Source organism: Sceloporus occidentalis, unplaced genomic scaffold, assembly GCF_023333645.1.
Source record: "Sceloporus occidentalis isolate IW3139 unplaced genomic scaffold, rSceOcc1.0.p SCAF_6, whole genome shotgun sequence".
Classification (NCBI taxonomy): domain Eukaryota; kingdom Metazoa; phylum Chordata; class Lepidosauria; order Squamata; family Phrynosomatidae; genus Sceloporus; species Sceloporus occidentalis.
In genome coordinates, this window is record NW_028316986.1 from 66,739,785 (window position 1) to 66,753,326 (window position 13,542).

The 13,542-nt window shown below is 42.4% G+C and overlaps 1 protein-coding gene across 11 annotated transcripts in view; it reads left to right on the forward strand.

Annotated features, from left to right (window-relative positions):
* The first annotated feature begins 281 nt into the window (after window positions 1-281).
* SIPA1L2 (signal induced proliferation associated 1 like 2) overlaps window positions 282-13,542 on the forward strand; it is a 119,793-nt gene continuing 106,532 nt past the window's right edge. For all 11 annotated transcript variants that reach the window (XM_089529913.1, XM_089529915.1, XM_089529916.1 and 8 more), the window contains exon 1: window positions 282-411. The gene's annotated coding sequence lies outside the window, so the exon portion shown is untranslated. The remainder of the gene's footprint in view (window positions 412-13,542) is intronic.

Consider the following 13,542-nt stretch of genomic DNA (forward strand, 5'->3'; position numbering starts at 1 on the left):
TGAGGGATGCCCACCGAGGGTGAGGAGGGAGCCAATGGGGAGCTAGGGGGCGTGGCCGTGCGCGTGCGGTGCCTGGGCTGGAGACCCCTCCGAGGCTCTTCTCCTCCTTGTCTTTCTCTCCCCCCCTCGACTATCGAGAGCGACCCAGGCAGAGAGTGTCCTCCTCTCGCAGCGCCAGGAACACGGGCCCCGCTCTTCCCAGGCTCTGGATTCCACTCCCTCCGCAGGTCTCTTTGCCACTCCTCCTCCTCCTCCTCCTCCTCCTCTTGCCAACTCCTTCCCATTCTGGGCAACAGAGAGAGAGAGAGAGGCGCTGCCTTCGCTTGAGCGGGCGGCTGAGGGTAGCTTCTCCGTAGAAGAAGGGGCTCATGTGGGACTCTCGGCCGGCTTCTCTACTGGGCAGGGAAGAAGGTAAGGAAAGTGGAAGGCGAGGCCAGAGAGGAAGGCTGCATCCACACTGGAGAGATAACCCGGTTTGGCAGCGCTTTAATTCTTTGTCTGGCTCTTTGCTATGGAATTCTGGGAGTTGGAGTTTGTTGTGGGCCCCACAACAAACTCCAACTCCCAGAATTCCATAGCCTTGAGACAGAAAGAGAGTTAAAGCGCTGCCAAACCGGGTTATCTCTCCAGTGTGGACGCAGCCAGAGAGATTGAGAGGCTGCACCGAGTGCGGGTGACTCGGTGCGAGTTGTGTTGTGTATTGTTGTTCTGTGAGGCGGGTCGGGGTCTTTTCACTCGGACGGTCCTTTTGAAGGGGGGGTGTTTGTGTGTCTGCTCAAGACTTGTTGTGAGGCTTTCATGGTTTAGGTATACAGTGTGTGTGTGAGTGTGTGTGTGTGAGTGTGTGTGTGTGGAGGGGTGTTATTCAGGAATCTGGTGGGGCTTTCGTAGTTCAGGCATACAGTGTGTGTGTGTTTGTATGGGGGAGCATATATCTACTCAAGACTTGTGGTGCACATCGTGTGTGTATGTGTGTGTTTGTGTAGGGAAGCACCTAGCTGAGGCACTGCCCAAGACTTGTGGGGATTTCATAGATCAGGCATACAGTGTGTGTTTGTGTGTGTGTGTGTAAAAGCTGTCTGGGGGTCTGCCCAAGACTTGTGGGGCACATAGTGTAAGTGTCTGTTTGTGTGTGTGTGGGGGGCACCTGGCTGGGGGGGTCTACCCAAGACTTGTGGGGTTTATATAGTTTGGGCACACAGTGTGTGTCTGTGTTTGTGGGGGAGCTGGCAGGGGGACTGCTCAAGACTTGTGGGGTTTGCGCATAATGTGTGTGTGTGTGTGTGTGTGTGTGTGTGTGTTGGAGGTTTGTTCAGCCTCCAAAACTCTCTTTCTGGATGAGAGGGAGGGAGGGGGGAGCCGGGGGACCGCTTTGAGTTCCTTCTGGACTTCTTTATTCAGAGCAGTTATACCCAGTGTTCAGCCGCCAGAGCTTTCAGACTGCCTTACAGATAGTGGATTTGACAGTTCCCTGCCCTGAGGCTTACAATCTAGAAAGACAGGACACAAAAGAGAAGGCAATGGCAGTGGTCAAAAGGCTCAAGCCCAGGAGATGCTCCCAGTTCTTCTCTCCCTCCAAGCCAGGAGGAGCTGTGCCTGCCTCTCCTCCTACCTTACACACACCCCTTCAAGTTGACTTATGGCAACCCCATGGATTTCATAGGGTTTTCCTAGGCAAGGAATACTCAAGAGAGGTGGTTTTGCTAGTTCCTTCCTCTGCCGACACATAGCCTGCAGTGATCTACCATCCGTTTACTAACCAGGACTGAACCTGCATACCTTCCAAGATCAGACAGGATCCAGTGCCTTTATGGTATTTAGGTCCCTACAAACACACACACACAATTGTCTCTGCTTGTGGTGCAGTAAGTCAGCATCCGGTTGTTATCAGTTGGACCTGCGATGCCATTGGGTTGTGTGACAAGTCGTGTGTCACTTTTAAACGAAGGCATTTTAGAGTCCCCTTCCACTTGGATGTCTGGAGATAATGCTGTACATCAGGCGTAACTGCTTAGAACAGCTTTATTGTCCAGCCCAAATGAAATGATTCCTGAACATTGTAATATTCGTGTATTGAATGAGCATTCAGTGTGTTTTTGTTATTTCTAATCTGCCATCTTCTTCTTCCACACTCTGAACAGTGAAAAACACAAACACTTTCCTTCATTAATGTCTTGGCATGCGTTGTGCTGACATATTTTTGATGGAACATAAGAAGATGGCATTGTACCTTCACAGGATAATTTTACTGTTTTGTTGTGATGTTCTGCTTTAAATTTAATTTGAAGGGTTTCCACTTGTTATTGGGTAAACTACCTCACAGCTTGCCTTGACAGTTACCAGATTCACCTGTTTAACATATAAAGTGAATTTGTAAGCTGTGCTGTTAAACAGATTGACAGATCATGATCCCGAAAGATCTTTTTCAGGACAGCTGGTTGTTCCTTAGACATTGCTTGAAATTATCTGTATTGAGCATTATTGTGGCAAAGGCCCTTGCTAACAAGAATGCTCTTATAAATTACTTTATTCAGTGTTTAAAATCCAGTGTCACTTCCAAAAACTAGCACTAGGGGGCTTTCTTGTCATTCAGAAAGCACTGCACTCTTGAGCACTCTTCTGGCTTCACCATTTCATTCCTGAGTTACACTATTATGAAATGTTACTGTCTTGATCGGTTTAATAGTAAATGGTACTAAACCACATTCAAACTTTGTCTGTTTGACAGTTTTGCCTGTTTGATATTCTGCTTATGGCAATACTAAGTTTGCTTCACTGTTTTGAATTCCTCTGTGGTAGATGCTCAGGGGGAAAAAGGTGGTTTTTTAAAACAAATCAAAGGGACTGTTTTTTAATTGGATGCATATATTAATATATCCTTATTTGCACTGGAATGGTGGTCACATACTGTTGCAGTTAATGTGTAAACAAATCAATACGTTTCTTGCTGTCAGTTGTTTGGTGCATTTTCCCTCGTGCTGTGAGGAATTTTGTTGATGGTACTAAAAGTGAGCAGCTCTTTAGAGTCAGTGTTTGGAATGAGGAGAGTTGGAGGAGGCATATTCTCTCATTCGGTTAAACAATGGCAAGCAGGGAAGGGACACCTACATTCATTTATATGAGCACAGTATGGTGTAGACACTTGCCCAAGATGTACTATAATTGTGATTTTATTTCTATTTAGCATAATGTTCTGGAGAATGAAGATTATTGTTCCAAATATAAGCACTCTGGGACTGCCATCATAATAAAAAGCATTAACCTGAGGGCTGCTACATTTGGATTTAGGTAGGACCATGGTCTCAGCTTGCTTCAGCAGTGCTGCAGAATCCACTGGAATGTCATGCTGCTGTTGGTGGAAAATAGGCCTATGCTGCTTCACACTTGAAATAGGTCTATGCTGCTTCACACTTTACAAAGATAATCACATTCTTGGGCATGGAATACTAAAAGAGAAGGGAGTTCAGGATGGATGGGCGTTTCTCAAAAGGGAAATAATGAAGGCACAATTTCAAACAGTTCCAGTGAGGAAGAAAAATGGGAGGTGTCTCAAGAAACCAGGATGGATGACTAAGGAACTTTCAACTGAGCTGAGTTTGAAACAGAACATGTACAAGAAATGGAAAAAGGGGGAAATCAACAAAGGGAAATTCAAACAAATAGCTAGCATGTGTAGGGGCAAAGTCAGAAAAGCTTCTTTGCCTCAGTGTTCTCAGAAAAGGCAAAGGGTGCTCAACCTGAGGAAAATGGAGCAGAGGACAGAATAGAGGAATTTCAGCAGAGAATAGGTAAAGAGATAGTACACGAATATCTGGTTAATCTAAGTGAATATAAGGCTTCAGGACCTGATGAACTACATCCAAGAGTATTAAAATAACTGGCAAATGTAATATTGGAGCCATTGGCAATAATCTTTGAAAACTCCTGGAGAACAGGAGAAGTCCCAGCAGACTGGAGGAGGGCAAACATTGTCCACATCTTCTAAAAGGGAAAAAAAGAGGATCCCAACAGTTATTGTCCAGTTAGTCTGACATCAATACCAGGAAAGATTCTGGAGCAGATCATAACATCTAGAAGTTATTGGAACGGATCCACCATGTAAAAAATGGTGCACTGTATGTTTTGATTTAAGTAAGGCTTTTGACAAGCTTCCCCATGACATTCTTGCAAACAAGTTTGTAAAATGTGGGCTAGACAAGGTAACTGTTACATGGATTTGTAACTGGTTGACTGGCCGAACCCAGAGAGTGCTCAACAATGGCTCCTTTTCACCCAGGAGAGAAGTGACCAGTGGGGTCCCACAGGGCTCTGTCCTGGGGCCAGTGTTATTCAACATCTTTATCAATGACTTGGATGACAGAATTGGGGGCATACTTTTTAAATTTGCAGATGACACCAAATTAGGAGGAGTAGCAAATACCCCAGAGGACAGGATCAAAATTCTAAATGACCTTAATAGATTAGAAAGCTGGGCCAAAGCTAACAAAATGAAATTCAACACGGAGAAATGTATGGTACTGCACTAAGGGCGGAAAAATGAAATGCACAGATATAGGATGGGTGACACCTGGCTGAATGAGACTACGCGTGAAAGGGATCTAGAAGTCATAGTAGACCACAAGTTGAACATAAGTCAACAGTGCGATGTGGCAGCTAAAAAGACCAATGCGATTTTAGGTTGTATCAATAGAAATATAGTGTCTAGATCAAGGGAAGTAATAGTGCCACTCTTTTCTGCTTTGGTCAGGCCCCACCTGGAATATTTTGCCTGGGCACCACAATTCAAAAAGGACATTGAGAAACTGGAGCGTGTCCAAAGGAGGGCAACTAAAATGGTGAAAGGTCTGGAAACCTTGCCCTATGAGAAACAACTCAGGGAGCTGGGGATGTTTAGCCTGGAGAAGAGAAGGTTAAGAGGTGATATGATAGCCCTGTTTAAATATTTGAAAGGATGTCATATTGAAGAGGGAGCAAGCTTGTTTTCTGCTGCTCCAGAGAACAGGACCCAGAACAATGGATGCAAACTACCGGAAAAGAGATTCCACTTCAACATTAGGAAGAGTTTTCTGACAGTAAGGGCTGTTCGACAGTGGAACACACTCCCTCAGAGTGTGGTGAAGTCTCCTTCCTTGGAGGTCTTTAAACAGAGGCTGGATGGCCATCTGTTGGGGATTCTTTGATTGTGATTTCCTGAATGGCAGGGGGTTGGACTGGATGGCCCTTGTTGTCTCTTCTAAGTTTACAATTCTATAATTCTATGAAACTTCAGAGGTGTTAGCCATTCATTGCTTTAATATTCTGAATCTAAAAATTGCTTTGACAAAAGTCTTGTACAGGGGTTGGCAACCTACGGCCCGCGGGCCACAAGTGGCCCGCCAAGGCCTAGGGACCAGCCCCAGCCTGGCCCTGCCGCAGATTGTTGCAGGCGCGTGGGGCCTTTGTGCGCAGGCAAGCGGTGGGCAAGGAGGAGCAAGTGGGGGCAGGTGGGAGCAAGGGAGAGCAAGGGGGGCAATTGTCTATAGAAGCCTCAGAAACATGCATTTATATTAACATTTTTTAAAAAATTAGCAGTTTTTTTGCGTGTCCTCCATTTTTTGTATAAAAAGTGTCCTCCATTTTAAATTTTTGTCCTACATTTGTCCTGGTTTATTTATTTATTTAATTAAAAATATATTTAATTTTTTTTTTGGCTTTGGCCCCCCGAGTTGTCTGAGGGACAGCAACCCTGCCCCCGGGTCAAAAAGGTTGCCTACCCCTGGTCTTGTACATTTTAGTAGAGTTTTCAAGTAAATGGGCTTATTTGAAACATACTTCCTAAAAAGCATGCCCTGCAGGCCTTGAGGAGGGGAGCTGTTTCTGAGTAAATATGCACAATATTGTGTTTCAGGACTTTCGAATCCAGAGCAGCATCTGCACCTGAATAAATACTTACTTATTGGCTTCTTTATGTGGGCTGTACCTTAAGTTTTCTCTTCCTCGATAATTTGTTCTTATAGCTCAGTGATGGTGAACCTTTTCGAGGCCGAGTGTCCAAACTACAACCCAAAACCCACTTATTTATTGCAAAGTGCCATGTCCCTCTGGCTTTCTAGTGACAAACTCTGGAAAACTCTGTGCTGGAACAATGGCACATGTGCCCACAGAGAGGGCTCTGAGTGCCACCTCTGGTACGCGTGCCATAGGTTCACCGTCACTGTTATAGCTTGATACTTCTCACACATGGCTTAACAGAGTTTGAGAATAAGCTATCTGCCTTGAAATGTTTGAAAAAATAAAATGTGTAAATGGCCATTGCTGCTTTTGCTTGTTGTCTCTCACATTAGTCATTTACTCCTTGAAATGATAGAAATGTTGTCAGCTGAAGATGAGATTGCTTTGAAGAATGTTACTTTCTCTGTGGAATTTGCTCTCCATTTAAAGTTTATTTTTCTGCTGATGTCCATCTCCAGACTGGACAGGGATTTGATTCGTCGCTCCAGCTGACTTCTCAGGTGGATGCGACGGTCAGGAGTGCTTGTTATCAGCTTTGGCTGATACGCCAGTTGCGTCCCTACCTGGAACGTAAGGACCTTGAATCTGTTGTACATGCTTTGGTAACCTCTCGACTAGATTTCTGCAATGCGCTCTACATGGGGCAACCCTTGTACCAAACCCGGAAGCTGCAAATGGTGCAGAATATGGCAGCTAGACTGGTCGCTGGCAGTTCCAGGTCGGACCATATAACACCTATTTTAAAAGACCTTCACTGGCTGCCTATTCGCTTCCGATCTCAATACAAGGTGTTGGTTTTGACCTATAAAGCCCTAAATGGCTTGGGCCCAGGGTACTTGCAGGACCGCCTCTCACCATATAATCCGCCCTGCACACTTAGAACATCCGGGACAAATTTGTTGGAGGTCCCTAGGTCAAATTTTGCACGGACCTCACAGAGGGCTTTTGCCATCGCTGCCCCTTCACTTTGGAATAAGCTCCCTGTAGAGCTTCGCTCCGCTGCCTCACTAGATATCTTTAAGAAAAATCTGAAAATGTATTTATTTCGGTTGGCCTTCCCACCTTAGTTAATTTGTTCGTTTTCCTGCCCCTTATTCTCCCTTTCGACCTCGGACCATTGTAAATTGATTTCTCTTTCTCTTTGCCCTTGACATGTGTATTTTATTGATTTCCTGTTCCTATTCCTTGTAGTAATGTTTTTAACCTTTATATTGAATTTTTTATCCTGTATTGTAACGTTTTAAATTTTGTAAGCCGCCTTGATCATATTTATGGAAAGGCGGGGTAAAAATAAAAGTTATTATTATTATTATTATTATTATTATTATTATTGCATTCTCTGTATAAAAGCTTCTTTAGGCTGCAGTGCTCCTGGGAGTGTGACTCATTAAATTCAGAAGAAGGCTGTACTTTTGTGTGGAATGCTAGATGGCTTCACTACTAAATTTCTTTCTTTCTTATTATTATTACTATTATCCAATTAAATCCTATCTTTTCCCTTATAATGAAACCCAAGGCAGCTAACAACATTTTAAAAACAATACAGGTTTAATGCAGAAACTCTGATTAAGTATAAATATAAATAAGAACCAATTAAACTATTTATAAAGTCAAAACATTAAACATTAAGTACATTAAAATTTATTAAAAATTATACGAAGCATAAGGCTGCACAGCATATCATTAACGATCCTTCAAATAGCCTGGACCCAGGTCATATAGGGCTTTATAAGTCATCACAGCACTTGGAATTGTGCCAGGAAATGGACCAGAAGTCAATAGATGTTGCTTAAATAAGGGAGTTGTGTGCACCCTGGAGTTAGCAACCTGGCTGCAGTTCTTTTGTTCAATTGCAGGTTCTGAGCACTTGTGGAACACATTACAGTAATCCAAAATCTAGTTATGCTTGTGCATTCATTTCCATTTTCTACAGTTTATGGTGGATGATCAACAAGAGCTTTATTGTAGCCAATTACTCTAGGTCAGTGATGGCGAACCTTTTAAGGTCTGCATGCCAGAGGTGGGGCTTTTGACCCCAGGCGGGAGCTATGTGCCAGGGGTGGGGCTTTTGCCCCTGGAGATGGGGCTTTTGCTCTTCAGAGGCAGGGCTTCTGGAACGGGACTTCTCCCCCACCCTTTTCCTGGCTTCCATCTGTCTCTGAGAGACAGCTAGAAGCCAGGGAAGGCTCGGGGGGGGGGGGGGGCGAAGGGGCACGCAGTCGCTCCTCCTCCTGCCCTTCCTTTGGTCTCCAGCAGTCTCTGACAGACAGCTGGGGGGGCAGGTAAGGACCATCGGGGGGAGGAGTCGGCATGTGGCCGTTTCTCAGCCCCTCGGACCTTTCCTGTCCTCCAAGTGCCACTTTGCAAACACTTGGAGGCAGAAAGAGTAAGTGGGGAGGAAGGGGGCTGGGCACATGCCCGCCCCTCAGCCCCATTCTGCAGACACTTGGAGGACAGGCAAGGTCTCTGGGGAGGAGCAGCTGGCACGTGCCGGTCGCTCCTCTTCCCCTTGCCCTTTTCCCGGCCTTCAGCTCTCTTGGGAGGCAGCTGAAGGCCGGGAGAGGGGTTGGAGGAGGTGCCTCTGGCTCGTTTTCCCCAGTGCCTTTTTTGGCTTCCAGCTGTCTCAGAGAGACAGCTGGAGGCCAGGAAAAGGCAGTGAGGAGGAGGAACGGGCACTGAAAGATTTTATGCCAGAGTCCAGGAGAAAATTGAGCTCAAAACAGGGTCTCTTGTTAATTGTAGGCAATTGGAATCCAAAAGTAGGAAACAGCAGGATCAAAGATTGTAGGAAAATTTGGCCTAGGATCAAAAAATGAAGCAGGGGAGCAGCTGATTGAATTTCGTGAGGCTAATAGTTTGTTCACTGCAAACATATTCTACACTCAACCCCAAAAGTGACTGTATACATGGACATCACTTCATGGCCAATATAGAAATAAAATAGAGTACATAATTGGAAGTAGAAGATGGAGAAGCTCCATTCTTTCTGCAAAAACAAGTCTAGGAGCAGATTGTTAAAGAATAAATCTAAAGAAGAACCCTAAACCAGCTATCATGCCAAAATACAGCCTGAATAATATCCCCATAGAATTTAAAGTTAATGTTGACAGATTTGCACTATTAAGCCTAATTGACTAGGAGCTGGAAGAACTCTGGACTGAAGCCAGGAACATTGTCACTTAGAAATGCAAAATGATACTGTGACCAAAGACAAAGAGAATCTTTAGTGGATGACAAATGAAAATCTTCAAGCAGTTAAGCACAGATAACAAACAAAAGTAAAAGGTGACAGAAATAGAGTTAGAACACTTAATGCAATAACTTATGCTCAGGGTACAAGGAGAACTGCTATAATATGGAAACAATACATGGAAGAACTATATCTTTAAACAGATCTTTAAACAGAGGCTGGATGCTTATATATTGAAAGTGCTTTGATTGTGAGTTCCTGCATGGCAGGGGGTTGGACTGGATGGCTCTTGTGGTCTCTTCCAACTCTATGGCGCATTACAGAGTGCCCAAGAAGGGCTGGGCCTGCATCTCTCCCTCCATGAACTTTTTCTTAGCTGTTCACTATTGTGAGTGAAGTTACATCTGGATCGTGAAAGCCAAACATATACCATGTTGAAACTATAAAATCTCAGCAAGATTGGGGCTAGAGTTGGACAAGGAGAGATGCTACAGAATTTCCTAAGTGAAATGTTAGAACTAGAGGTCATAACAAGCACAGCAAAGGAGTGTCAGTGTATTCTTCTTGAAAGTGGCTAAATAGGATAGGATGGAACACAGGCTGACAGGTAAATGGACAAGAAATCTGGAAGACTGAGGGGGAAGCAGGCAGGGAACAAGCAAAGAAATTTGCAAATTCAAAAATAGAGAGATACAGTGGTATGAAAGTGGAGATATACAGTGCATATGGAAGGAAGGCCTTAATCTGCTTATTACATATAGTTGGTCAGAAAGCCTTTATAGCCAGGATAGGTAGTGGGAAATCAGTGGATTGACTACTTAGTAAAGCCTTAGTAAAATATTGTGTTGCCAGAAGAAACTCTCTCTTGTCCTTTCGTTTGTTGCCTTATCTTGCTGCAATTTTCAAAGAGGTAGCCTTGTTAATTTCTTGTAGCATAAAAAAGAGGAAGGGAGGGAGAAAGAAAAATGTGGCAGCACCTTTAAGACCAACTGGTTTTTATTTTAGCAGATGTATTAAGAAGTGGTTTTAAGGTGTCACATATAAAACATATTTAAACAGTTGTGGGAGTGGGGTAGACTGTAACGGGATTCAGAAAGATGCAAATTATGTCCCTTGCCCTAAATTTTCAAAGAGGTGGGCAATGTGATATAAGAGTTTACACATCTTCACAGTGTTCAGTTAGTGTTGATGTGTGTTAATGATTTAATTTCATAAATTGTTTGTTCCTTAAATTGTATATTTATACTTTTATTAATGCTTTGTTTTAAATATGCTGTTGGCTGCCTTGAGTCCTATTGTTGAGAGAAAGGTGGGTTACAGGTGATGGTGGTGGTGATGATGATGATGATAGAATAAATGTCCTTTCAGAAGGTCCTTATAACAAGATTAAGAAGGACTGAATTAACAAGTAGCAGCACTTACTTTTGTCTAATGTCACTTTTTATCCCCTTTCCCACTAAGAAAAATCTTGGTGGGAATTTGGTTTGAATGAGTCCCCTTTAAATTAGATAAATGACTTAATGGTCTTAAACAGTTTTTCATGCATTAATCCTTACATCTTACCCCATATGTCTGTAATTTCAGTGCAGTTCTCATCCAAGAGTATAGCTGATATTGTTGAGAGCAGGAATAAGTTCATTATTCTGTAAGAAGCGTATGAATTTGCTCAAACATTTTTCTAAGTCATAAGCTACCTTTGGATGTACACAGCTGGTTCACTCTCACTTTGTTCTTCTCTGTTTGTGTGACTGTTTTGTACTAGCTGGTTATTGTACGTTTTATTGCCCCAAAATTTCTAACTATAAATATTTCACATTTCTCCCAGGCTCTGTTAGCTACTGAACAAGTCTGTTTGTTAGTTGTCATGTTTGATTGGTTGTCCTAGACAAAATCACACTGAAGCACGGTATTCCAAAAGATGCTAAAAGTACACAATTGCAATAATATTATATAGTCCCACATGCATGAAGAGGATATAAATAATAATAGAGTAAACATGGAATTACAGGAACCACATATTAATAAGAAATCATTGTATTGTATATAAATATTAACAGCTGGTGAGACAAATCAATTGTATAAGTGCAGATTGTTAAACCCAATAGCAGATTACCAAACTATAATAACAAGTAAGTAAACCAAGCATGCTAAGAAGACATTGACAATATGTTAACAACAAATGGCAGGATAGTTATATTAACAAGAAGTTGACAGATACAGGCTTTCATATGCTCTCCTGTTTTGATGTAATCTTCCTTGGATTAGTTGTAACTTTTTGATGAAAGAGTGTCTCAAGTATTTTTTAAACCTTGGTTATTCTGGTAAAAGATTCTTAACTCTGTTTCTTAAGATGACATTATTGCTCTGTTCCTCCAAAACAGAACTTAAAAGAATGGCATAATTCCAGAGGTATCAACACTGAGCTACTAGATTGAGCAGTGAGGATAAATTGTTCTGGCAGAACTCCTTGTTGTGACTGGCTCTGTGGAGGTTGGAGAGCTGAATGTCTAATAGTTTTGTAACCTAATCTTACCTAATTTATTTTATCTCACTATAGCCTCAGCCTTCTGTTCTCCTCTTCTTCACTTCTGGTTTAGAAAATATCCTAAACAAATAATTCTTGATTTGTTTAGTGGTTGTGCTAGTGTGGAAGAGCAAAGTAAGACAATTGCAACAGCATTTAGCTGGACCTTTCCAAATTGTGGCTTATTGATCTGGTCAATAATTGGCCAGTAAGAATGTTGAAATTCTGCTGATGATTATAACTGTATAGCATAATACTATAAAAGTAAGTTGGACTTTCCAAATGATAGCTTCTATTTTAAAAAAAATAAAAGTATAAAAACTGGAGATGTGTGTGCTTAATTTTTGTTTCATTTGGGAAGTTGGTGGTAGGTGAGCAGTTGAAGATTGTATATTTTTATCAAAAGCTATGATAGCTGAGCAATTAATCTCTCTCAGTATATCTGATAAAACCAGTTTGATGCTTGAGCACTAAATCAAGGTCATCTATAGTTCCAAATGCATAGTGGTTTTTTTATTTTTGGCCTGTTAATAGTTCTAGTCCAGCGCTCAAACCACTACACACTGGCTCTCATCAAGCATCTAGACTACAGTTAATATAAATGAATTGTCCATGTGTTGAACACTTCCTTATAATATACAAGTAGGGCCTATGGAGTCTTTCCATTAATCTATGCAGTTAGGCAACTATGTCTTCCTCCATGATACTTCATTCTATTCTCTATCCCACCTGCTGTTATCTCTCACTCCTCCCCCTCCCTAGCAGTATGGAGCCATGGAATCGGTTTAGTCCTCATATATCTGTTTTTGAAGGTATTTTCTTTAAAGTTAAAAAGAAAAATACTTCTGCAAGCATGATGGTAGTGATGTTTTAGCTGCATGTAATTGCAGTCACACCTGAACATCAGAAAAAGAGGAAACAATTGCTAATTACAACACTATGTGTAGAGTAGTTCTATTCATGATATGAGATAATCCATTCCATTTCCCACCTACCCTTGTTTTCTATGTTTTCTGGAGTCTCCTTCCTTGGACGTCTTTAAACAGAGTCTGGATGGTCATCTGTCGGGTATACCTTGATTGGGAGTTCTTGCATGGCAGGGGGTTGGACTGGATGGCCCTTGTGGTCTTTTCCAACTCTATAATTCTATGATTCAACATTTTACTTTACCAATATGTTTTGGATCCCATCTCCCAACCCAGATTCATTTGTATTTTTCCCAGCATTGGGCAGCTCTGGTGGTTTATGATAACTATTAGCATCTTAATCATCTAATTTTGGTTACATTTGGAGAACGGAGATCACGGTTACTATATATAAAGATGCCCCTAGTATGAGAGACAATCTGTGAGCCAGATGGGGATGTTCTTCTAATCTGTGTTACCTGGCTTACATTTTCCCTTTTTATCCTGCTCAGTATCTCATCTTTCTTTGCTGAGCATATTTTAAAAAGTTACTAGGTTATCTTTGTCAGCGCAACTGCTGGGGTCCAACAACCACTGTCAGCAACTCAAACGAGTCTTGGGGTTAAATCAGACCCTTGGAGCAGAGCTGGCAAATTTCCAGAAGCCGAAGTGTGGCTCCAAAGTCCAAGTTGGGATGACAGCAACTGGATGTCTTCCAGGAACTGCAGCAATGCAGGAACCTCCAGGGACACACAGCAAACCGATGCTATAGCTTCTTCTGATGAACCACCAGAGAAACTAAGTCTCCCAAAGTGCTCTTTATTCACAGTGCTATTATACAAAACTAGATCTCTAAAACTCCAAACCATACCAATCCAACTCCTACTTCACACCCTTGCAACCCCTGGGCTTATATAGTCTCCAGACCATGT